This window comes from Poecilia mexicana, unplaced genomic scaffold, assembly GCF_051168715.1.
Source record: "Poecilia mexicana isolate PSO_F unplaced genomic scaffold, ASM5116871v1 scaffold_10, whole genome shotgun sequence".
Lineage (NCBI taxonomy): Eukaryota > Metazoa > Chordata > Actinopteri > Cyprinodontiformes > Poeciliidae > Poecilia > Poecilia mexicana.
Genome location: NW_028263379.1, coordinates 22805853 through 22817158, shown reverse-complemented (window position 1 = coordinate 22817158; position 11306 = coordinate 22805853).

Genomic DNA, 11306 nt, shown 5'->3' with positions numbered 1-11306 from the left:
GAGTAGCAAGGAATGGGTATAATTAAAATCACAAGAGGGATACTGATGAACTTTATTAAATGAATCAGATTAAGTTTACCGCCTGCAACAACCTCATGTAGACAGTGAACAAGGCCTTTGATATTGTAGGAGCAGATTATGCATTTCTGTATTCTAAATGGTTTGGGTCACATGATCTGTCAGCTGTCTATTTAGGTAGCATGCGGTGTTGATGAGGACAGGTGTGTTCCACCCGAAAGGGGGAAACAATTTTTGACCGCAACACAACGCAACGCAATATTAACGTGACGCAATGCTATTGAATGAATGCTGTGTGGATCGCTGGAACTATGTTAGAGGTGTTATTGACAACATGTTAGAGGAATGACTTGTTGTACAAAGGAAATAAGATGATTGCCGAGTCATGGAAATAAATGGATTATCTGGACTAACATCAAGGACGGCTCTCATTTCAATCAGCGGATAAGTGATCGGCGTGTCAACTTTACCCCGGTGTACCACCTCAGGGGCTTAAAGATTTGGCTTAGCCTCTACATAAAAGTCAAAAATTGTTTATGACAAGAACTGATCGTGGGAAAGGAACTTTGGATGGCGTTTGTCTACGACGAGGGACGCAGACGGAGCCTGTTTGTTGGGAACGGAGCGTCAGCTGATTGGCATCAGCTCATCTGCAGCCTGGGGTGACGTCGGACAGGATCGGCGTTCAGGAGGACACCTGGATTTCCTTGTTGCTGGATTTGAAATGCATGCATCGAATAGGTATGTGTAGCGCTACACTTAGTAAGATGGCCATCTGAATCTAAATCTAAACGTGTGCACACATAATGGCATAAATCCAATGCATTGGTTGCTGAAGTGGAGGAACAATTAACTTTGTATCAATTAACTGGTTGCAATCTATTGACTGACGGACTTTTATTATGGAGGATTGCATAGCGGACGTGGATTTACCAGCGGGTGCTAGTGCGCCATCTACTGCTGACAACCAGGACTTTCTGACCAGCAGTTGTGACACACAAACGGGCAAACGAGTGGTTAAACTTTCTGCTAAAGCAATTGCTGATCGGTTAGATCGATTGCAAGCTGGTAGAAAGGCTAAGCTAAATAAAGCTAGCAGTTTAAAGAAAAAGATACAAGAGTTGATGCAAAATGGTTTGGTTTCAGAAGTTCAAACGTCTCTTGATGGGTACATTGACTTGTGTGTTGAAATAAGATGCATGCATGATTCATTAATGAATTTATTGCCGGTTGAGGAGAAAGAAAAACATGAAATATGGTTTAAAGCAAAAATGTTGTTCACTGATGAATTTGCTGAAAATGTGAAAAGGTGGGTTAAATCAAAAGAAAATGATGAACTTAAAAATGAAAGTGCTGGTCATTTAATTAGTGGTGCTGATATTAATCATGGGTTGGATAACGATGATATTAGGCCTAATGATAGTGTTTCCAATGTGAGTAAACATTACAACAAAAGTGTTACCAGCAATCGGTCAAGTACAACTTCCTCTGCACAAATAAAAGCTGCAGCAGAGCGAGCTGCACTGGTTGCAAGAATGGCTGTTTTGAAGGAACGTCATGCACTGGAGGAACAGGAGCAACTGATAAAAAGGAAAAAGGAACAGCTTGAGCTAGAAACTGAGCTAGCTGCGTCTACTGCAAAGTTGGCAGTTCTGCAGGCTTCTGATCAACAGTGTCTTTCCCGTGCACCAACTGACGGAATGAACTCTTATTTTGAAGGGGAGAAAAGGAAACTGACATCAGATAAAACTCTTAATGTCATGGCAAAGGATTACTATCCTGCAGCATGTAAAGTAACGCAGCAAAGAAATGCAGTACCAACACAAACCAAACTGCAAACAATGGATGTGCGACCAAAACAGACTGAAATGAAAAGTTCTATGAGCAAGCAGTATTTTGATGCACATGATCAAATGGACTTACAAAAATCACATGTTTTGCAACATGATGTAACAACTGTTTGTGGAAATCAAACCAGACAAAGGATAAATCATCAAACTGATCAAGTTCAAAATGGAGATGTTGTCACTATTATGCATAAGCAAAATGAAATAACTGCTGCACTTGTGCATCAACAGCGTCTACTGTCTTTACCACCACGAGACATTCCTGTGTTTGAAGGAGATCCATTTCAATATAAAGCTTTCATTAAAGCGTTTGAACAAGGAGTAGAAAACAAAGCCAGTAAAGCTGACTGTCTGTATTATTTGGAGCAGTTCACTGCAGGACAGCCTAAGGAACTGGTCCGCAGCTGCCAGCATATGGATCCTGAACGTGGCTACATTGTAGCAAAGGGTCTTCTGCAGGAACATTTTGGAAATGAATACAAAATAGTAACTGCTTATATAAACAAAGCTCTGAACTGGCCATCAATAAAACCAGAGGACGTTAAAGCTCTACAAGCTTATGCTTTGTTTCTACGAGGATGTTGCAATGTGATGGAAGAACTTCATTATATGCAGGAGTTGGATATGCCAAGTAACATGAAAATGGTCATTTCTAAGCTGCCATACAAACTCAGAGAGAGATGGAGGGCTGTTGCTCATGATATTTTGGAGTCATACGACCACAGAGCTCATTTTATTGATCTGGTTGTATTTCTGGAGAAACATGTGAGGATCTTGTCTGATCCAATTTTTGGTGACATTGAAGTGTATGCACCACAACATACAGCTGGCCTGAGGTCTTCCAGCAGCTTCAAGCTACAGCCAAGAATCAGAAGTAAAGGGAGTAGTTTTGCTACCACAGCAACATCAGTGGATTACTCTGAAGATGGATCAAAGACACAAAGTCCATACTGTCATTGTTGTTCATGTGCTCACTTTATGGATAAATGCCAACAGTTTAAAAACAAGAAACACAGAGAAAAAATCCGTCTTTTGAAGGACAAAGGGATTTGTTTTGGATGCTTGTGTACTGGTCACATCAGCAGAGATTGTAATAAACGTTTAATCTGTGAAATTTGTGATCAACGACACCCAACTGTGTTGCATATTCCAAAGGCAAATTCTGAACCTGAACCAGTAAAAGAGCCAACAGGAGTTAAACCATCATCTCTTCCCCAGACATGTGGACATACAGGGGCCGGAAAGAGTCGCTGTATTCTGTCCATTATTCCAGTACAAGTAAAATCTACCAAGGGAGTGGATGTCATACAGACATACGCTTTTTTAGATCCTGGTAGTACAGCTACATTTTGTTCAGAACATCTTATGCAAAGATTAAACATCTCAGGGAAAAGGACTAACTTTCTCTTAAAAACAATGGGGCAGGAAAGGGTTGTTACTGCTTATTCATTGTCTGGCATTGAGGTATCAGGGTTGAATGGAAACAACTTTCATCCTCTGCCAGAAGTCCTTACACAGAAGCAAATGCCAGTTACTTCAGATAATATTGTTACTGCTGCAGAAATAGAAAGATGGCCTTATTTGTCAAAGGTTCAAATCCCCACCATAAAAGCTAATGTTGACTTGTTGATAGGAACCAACGCTCCCAAGATACTAGAGCCTTGGGAAGTGGTCAACAGCTGTGGAGATGGCCCATATGCTACAAGGACAGTGTTGGGCTGGGTGATCAATGGTCTATTGAATGAAGATGGAAATAACAGCAGTACTGAAGTGAAGCCACGTTCTGCTCTAGTAAACAAGATCTCTGTATCTAACTTGGAGTTCCTGCTCAACAAACAGTATGACCATGACTTCAATGAGAAAACCTCAGAGAAAACTGAAATGTCAAGGGAAGACATTCGTTTTATGGAAATCATGGAATCCTCTTCAATTTTACAGGATAAGAGATATTGTCTGAAACTACCCTTTAAGAACACAGATGCTACGCTACCAAATAGCTACTCTGTAGCCAAGCAGAGGATACTTGGATTAAGAAGGAGGTTCGTAAATGACCCTCGATTTCATAAGGAATATTCAAGTTGCCTCCAGGATGTTATTGAAAAAGGTTATGCCGAGCAAGTACCAGATCAACAGTTGAAAGGTACAGTTGGGAAAGTATGGTACATTCCTCACCATGGTGTTTTTCACCCAAAAAAGGGTTCGTTACGAGTGGTGTTTGATTGTGGAGCCACTTATCAAGGAACATCATTAAATAAAGAACTACTACAAGGTCCGAACCTTACCAGTTCCTTACTTGGAGTACTCCTTCGCTTCAGGCAGGAGCCTGTAGCATTCATGGGTGACATTCAGGCCATGTTCCATCAGGTGAAGGTTGCAGAACAAGACAGGGATTTTCTGCGCTTTCTCTGGTGGCCAGAAGGAGACCTCAGCAGAGAACTGAAAGTCTACAGAATGACTGTGCACTTGTTCGGAGCCGTTTCATCTCCAAGCTGTGCTAGTTATGCACTAAAGCAAACTGCAGATGACAACAAAGATGATTTTTCTGATCAAGTTGTTCTTGCTGTCAAACAAAACTTTTATGTTGATGACTGCCTGATGAGTTTGGGTTCAGAGGAAGAGGCCATAAAAATGGTGAATGAATTAAATGCTCTCTGTAAAAGAGGTGGCTTTCAGTTGGAGAAATGGATCAGTAACAGTCGAGCAGTGTTGCAGTCTATCCCAGAAGAACACTGGGCAAAGGATTTAAAAGAGCTCAACTTGGATCAAGATGACCTCCCAGCTGAAAGAGTTTTAGGTCTACTGTGGTGTGTCGAGTCAGACTCCTTCAAATTTAAGATTGAGATGAAACATCAGTCTCCAACCAGACGTGGCATGCTGTCCATCACCAGTTCAGTATACGATCCTTTGGGTTTTCTGTCACCAGCCATCCTACCTGCTAAGATGATGCAGCAAGAGCTTTGTAGGAGGAGTTGTGGATGGGATGATGTCATCCCACTGGATATTTTGAAACGGTGGGAACAGTGGTTGGAGGAGGTCAAGTTACTTGCTTCATTCAAAGTAGCAAGATGTATGAAAGCAAGGGATTTTGGGAACCTCATATACTGCCAATTACATCATTTTGCTGATGCCAGTAAAGATGGCTATGGGACTGTAACATACATCCGGTTGAAAGACAACAAAGACCATATTAACATAGCTTTCTTATTAGGGAAAGCCAGAGTGGCGCCTTTAAAAACTGTGACAATCCCAAGATTGGAACTTACAGCTGCAGTTTTGGCTGCCAGAGTGGACGTAATGCTAAAAGCAGAGCTTCAAATGCAGCTGGATGAATCTGTGTTTTGGACGGACAGTACATCAGTTCTGAAATACATCAACAATGAGGATAAACGTTTCCAAACCTTTGTGGCAAATCGGATCTCAATAATAAGAGAGATTTCAGGCCCTTCCCAATGGAGGCATGTTGGTTCCAAAGACAACCCAGCCGATGCTGCATCAAGGGGAATAAAAGTGACCCGTTTTCTGACTAATCGCAGTTGGATTGAGGGCCCTAGCTTTCTTTGGAAGCCTGAAGAATTCTGGCCAGAGAATCCTATTGATGATAAGATGGACCCCAATGATCCAGAGCTCAAAAGGGATGCTCTTGTGAACTGTGCTGCCGCTTGTTCAATTAAACCTACTGATTTTCTCATTAACTACTTTTCTGAATGGAGGAAACTCAAGATTTCCGTTGCCTGGTTTCTCAGACTGAAAACCCATTTGCTGCAACTCATTCGACAAAAGGCTCAGCTGAAAGACCCTGATCTTAATAATGGGCTAGTGAAAAGACAAAAGGCTAAAGTGACCTCAAAAGCCATCACCTTAAAGCCCAAGGATCTGTTGGAAGCGTCGTTGGAGACAAGTTCAATACATCTCAGATTTATTTTGGAAACGCTGGATCAAGGAGTATTTGCCCCTATTGCAAGAAAGACAGAAGTGGAATCAACAGAAACAAAATTTGAAATCTGGAGATGTCGTTGTCATCATGGATTCATCTGCCCCACGTGGCTCCTGGCCTCTTGCTAAAGTAATATCGGTTTTCTGTGATAAAAAAGGCATGGTGCGATCTGTAAAACTGCAGACAAAGAACAATATTATTGAAAGACCTGTTACCAAACTTTGTTTGATACAAGGGGTGTAAATCAACAGATATGTATTCACTTGCTCCTATTGTTATTGTATAATTGTTATGTATGCCTGCCATAACAATTAGGGGCCGGTGTGTAGGAGCAGATTATGCATTTCTGTATTCTAAATGGTTTGGGTCACATGATCTGTCAGCTGTCTATTTAGGTAGCATGCGGTGTTGATGAGGACAGGTGTGTTCCACCCGAAAGGGGGAAACAATTTTTGACCGCAACACAACGCAACGCAATATTAACGTGACGCAATGCTATTGAATGAATGCTGTGTGGATCGCTGGAACTATGTTAGAGGTGTTATTGACAACATGTTAGAGGAATGACTTGTTGTACAAAGGAAATAAGATGATTGCCGAGTCATGGAAATAAATGGATTATCTGGACTAACATCAAGGACGGCTCTCATTTCAATCAGCGGATAAGTGATCGGCGTGTCAACTTTACCCCGGTGTACCACCTCAGGGGCTTAAAGATTTGGCTTAGCCTCTACAGATATATTGTGCAATGCCTGACCAGGAATGAACTCTCTTCAAAGATTGTACGTCTGTAATTAGCTCACCCAAGGTAAAATGTGAAGTGGGGTTGTATTGAGTCTTCAATGGGAGTATGAAAAGCTCATGGAATAGACTTAGGATTTGTGATTAACTGGGTAAATTAATAACAAGTGTCAGGTTAAACCATTGCTGAACTCTGTCTCTCTGGAGCTCTGAGCAACTGAAATTCAATTAAAACACAAGTTAAGTTATGCAGAGAAACAAAAACAAGTTTCCAACACCTAACAGAATAGGTAAGGATTTTTTTTAATCAGTGAAAAGACCAAAAGCAAAAGTCTATTGCCACAATTCTTAGATTCCTCCTGTTACCTCAAGAGGTTTTATTTCATTCAGCCAATTTTCACAGACTGCAACACAATCTCAAGTATTTCTGTTTTCTCACTGGGGGTTGTTACAAATTCGGTGCTTAGCTGAAATTGCACAGCAGTGGATTTTCAACAGTTGCAAATTACCTAAAACAGACTAAAGACACCCATTAGCAAATACCATGGCATGGTTCAGTGATACATTTAATTGCATACAACAAAAGATGGAGAATTGCAGCACAAAAATAAATAGTTTTAGAATGCATTGACAGAACTTCATGGGAAGGACTGAAGAATGTTCTTTTGTTGACATTTACTAACTGCAAGGCTTTTCATTTACCCAACCTTCATCCTTTAAAAAGTCACAAAAACAAGTTAGAATTGATACAGCCAACCAGAAACTGGTGATATTCATCTTACATTTTATTGTCCTGCAGTTTTAAACAGTCAACAATTCACCCACATGTACGCATTATACCAGAACTGATAACAATTGACCTCACCAAAATGAATCTATTTTCAGATTTAATTAGAGCAAAAAAGAATTGGGATATGCAAACACCTAAAACAGAGATAGGTAGATATATATATATATATATATACTCCCCCAAGGCACGCCAGCAAATGATTATGCTTTAGTTTCTATCTTGTCTTCTTATACTGCTACTCCCTCAAGTCCATTACACAACAGACACTGAATGGTGCATAGCAGAGGTCTCTAATCTTGTTTCCCAGGGTCTATCATCCTGCAAGCTCTAGACATGTGTCTGACATCAAACAACTGATTTAAATAAAAGGCTTACTAACAGGTTTCAGCAGAACTTGTTGGGATGCTGAGAAGCAAATGCAGTCAGTGGAATCATGTCAGCTGGAACAGGCAAACTTCCAAGGTCAAATCCACAGTGATACGGTTATTTTGCAAAATCTAGATTCTCTGCTTCCTTTCCACCTCTTGTTCACACACACATACAGTTTTCTGTTTAGTGAGGGGGGGAAAAAGAACCCTAAGAAGAAACAGGCTTCCCTCTTCTAGTTCTTAAGATAACTCTTCGATTGCTACAAACAGGACTTTTAGATTCCAGTTAGTTGCTTGTACACAAGGACATTCACAGACTACTACTTGATTATCTCTGTGCTCTTAATTCCAATTAGAACCAAATTATTTGAGCACATTTGTACAATTTCAAACAGGCAATCTTCTGGAGTTGTTTTGCCTTGAATCAAAAGGTTTGAATTCTGGCCTGAGCCTTGTGTGTTTACACAATATTTTATTCAAGTGTGGGCTATCTCTGGATATTATGGGTTCATCTCACAATCTAGAAACACGCACATTACACATTAGAGACACGTTAATTGCATGCACATTTTTATGCCCTCTATGTTAACTTGTGTCAAATAGTAGAAGGAATACATTGTGCTTGTCAAAGGGTATATAAAATCTAAATATGAATCTGCTCAAGTATAAACAAATGAACTTTTACTTGTGTGTACAAGCTGCGTGCTTGATGATGATGATGCTTTCACGATAACTAAAAATTTTGTGGACAACTTGTTACCTGAAATAGTTTTTGTCTCACATATTTACATTGTTTTTAAAGGTCACCTGGGGTTTATGCCTAATAACGCTCTCCGTCGTCTTTATGTCTGCATGCTAATCAACTTCAAGTGTTCAAACTGTATCTCACATTTACACCATCACATGCATATGAAATACCTTTTTTGTTCTTCAGAGCTCCTTATTGTTGCTCTGTGGGATTTCATCTAAGTACTTCCTTCATTTGATATTCAGTAGTTCTCCTGTGCTGTTCCCAAATCACCAGTAGCACATGCTTTGTGCTCTAAAGAGAGGGAGTGAGTGTGTTAGCCTGCATGTGGGTGGGGGTGCAGCTTGACCTGTTTTCTGCCCCATGCTTGACTTCTCTGTCATTTGCAGGACTGAGCATGCTAATACACCGAGTTATGAAAAAAGATCATAGCGTCTAAACAGTTTATTCTCAACCACAGTAATGCCCATACGAAGCACAATAGGTCTGTGTTATTTTTCCAACAGAAAGAGATGTAAATGCTGAGTACTGAGTCATTGACCCAAGACGACTCTGTCAAGGTAGCATTGCCTGGAAATAAAAATCTAAAACACTGATTGCTGTTATTCCCATGAGCATTTGAAGATCCAGTTCCTTTCCCCTTAAAGCTAATGAAGAATTTCACTCAGACACATGGGAGAAATCGTAAAGAAGGCAAACCGTCCACCACTCAGTCGTCCTCACTCCATGGGACACTCTCGATTCCTCTCTACGATCTCTTGTTAGACCAAAAATCAATCCCTCCATTGAGTAGCGACCCATTTGTTCTTGGCTTTGACAGAGGCTTGGGTCAATAAAGGCAGTGCATCGCTACTCCCTCCCACCAAAGCCTGTGCTTGGCAAAGCAATTCTGCGACGGGCGTGCATGATAGATGGCACAGACATGTGAATGGGATCACTGAAGCAAGTCAGAGTTGGACTGGGCAGCACTGAAATATTTTTGTTGCATCTTCTGCTTTTATCTAGTGATAATGCACCAAATGGTAACACGCTTGCAACTTCGATTGAGTAATGTTTTCTAGTGTTTTTTCACTTTCTAGTCTATCCTAGTTAACATTAATCTCTTGTCAACTTAATTAAGGAATCAAGGTTTTGGTGAAGGAAGCTCTATATGCTAGCATTACAACATCATCCAACATTTTAAACTACAATGTTTCATGCTGACATTCTTTAGCTAAAATATATTTTTTTATGTCACATAGAGGAAGCTTGTGAGGAATAATGTAGATTTTTTTTTCTAACCTTATTCCACGATCACGATATCATATCTTACTTTTCTCTAGCATAAGAGAAAATCAAGGATTGCTATTTAGAAATCCTTTGCAGCTTTAGGAATTTGCTCTGTGTTGGTTGTTCTACTTTTAAGAAAGTGTGTTGCTGCTGAGTGGTTCCTTTACATTAGTTATTTGCATATGTGGTAATATATAAAATCTGTATCTTGGAATGTAGTTAATACAAACAGATGCTTGTAAATTCAGTCATAATAAAATAGCTCACACTTCTTCAATTCTAGGGTTTTGTTTGGACCTGCTTGCATGGTCTTTGCCTAACCAGCCATCATCTCCATTAGGGCTGTTGTAAACGAATATTTTAGTAATCGAGTAATCTATCGATCATTCTTACGATTAATCGAGTAATCGGATAAAAAAAAATAAAATGAAATATTGGTAAATCTGGCATAATACCGGTGTTACTATCAGATATCAATATCAGTCCAATTTTTCATATTTGAGCATCCCTAACAGTTGCTTTTTTGTAGTTTAGAAAACTAACCTGTAACAATAATAGCTCACTTTCTAAGTTAACCAGAAGAAAAGTTATAGAAAAATCTGAAATTATATTGAATTTAATAACAAAGAGGCAGGCTCACAAATATGCTTATAAAAATGTCTACAATCCAGCTTTTAGTTTATGTATTCATCTTCAGTGAGTTTAATAGATTAATTAAACTCACCTTGCCACCTAACCTGTCACGCTTTGGGTTTGAAAATACGGGAAATGCCGCCTGGAGTGGGAGGAGAGGGCGAATGAACGAACATGGGGTGGAGGGGAGGAAATAGACCAGCGGACTGACGAACCGTTAGACCGGGGGACGAACACGGGGGGAAGCAATACGGGATATTTACGACACCTTCACTGGTCACACTCAGAAACTCATCTACCAGCCATGTACGATGCGCTCCGCCACCCGTTTCTTCAGACCGGGATATGAAATTTATTGTGCGGTTCGTCGGTAAAGCTACATTTACACGGTAAGCATCAGCTACTCAGCCGCCCGCCCTGTTCAGTCTATCCGCTCACCTCAGCGCTCTTCCCGCCGTTCGCTTTCAACCAGCAGCCCCGGAGGAGAAATGCTGCCGTACTCCAGGCATTCCCCCAGTCATTTTAAGGATGCTTATTGGTTCCCCAAAAACGATAAAAAGTCGGGCATTATCATCAATCAAAATCCCCACGGGCCAATCTTGAAGATTGGACTTTATGCCGCTGAGACTTAGCTTTTGTCAACAACTCAGAGGCGGAAGTGAGAACTCCGCGCAACGCAAATGAAGTCCCGGCCGGAACACGGTGCGCTAACTAATAAAACATAAATTAACGAAGCTTCGAGGCAGGTAAATTTTCCTCGAGGAATTTTAGTAATCGAGGTACTCGAATCATTCGAGGAATCGTTTCAGCCCTAATCTCCATTACTTTTAAATAGAAATAATTGCTTTAATTACACAATCAGCTTGGTCCTTGACCAGGAATAATATCTCTCACTGTGTGTTCATCAGGTTAAATTTGATTAATTGTAAAAAATAAAATAAAAATAAAATTCTAAATT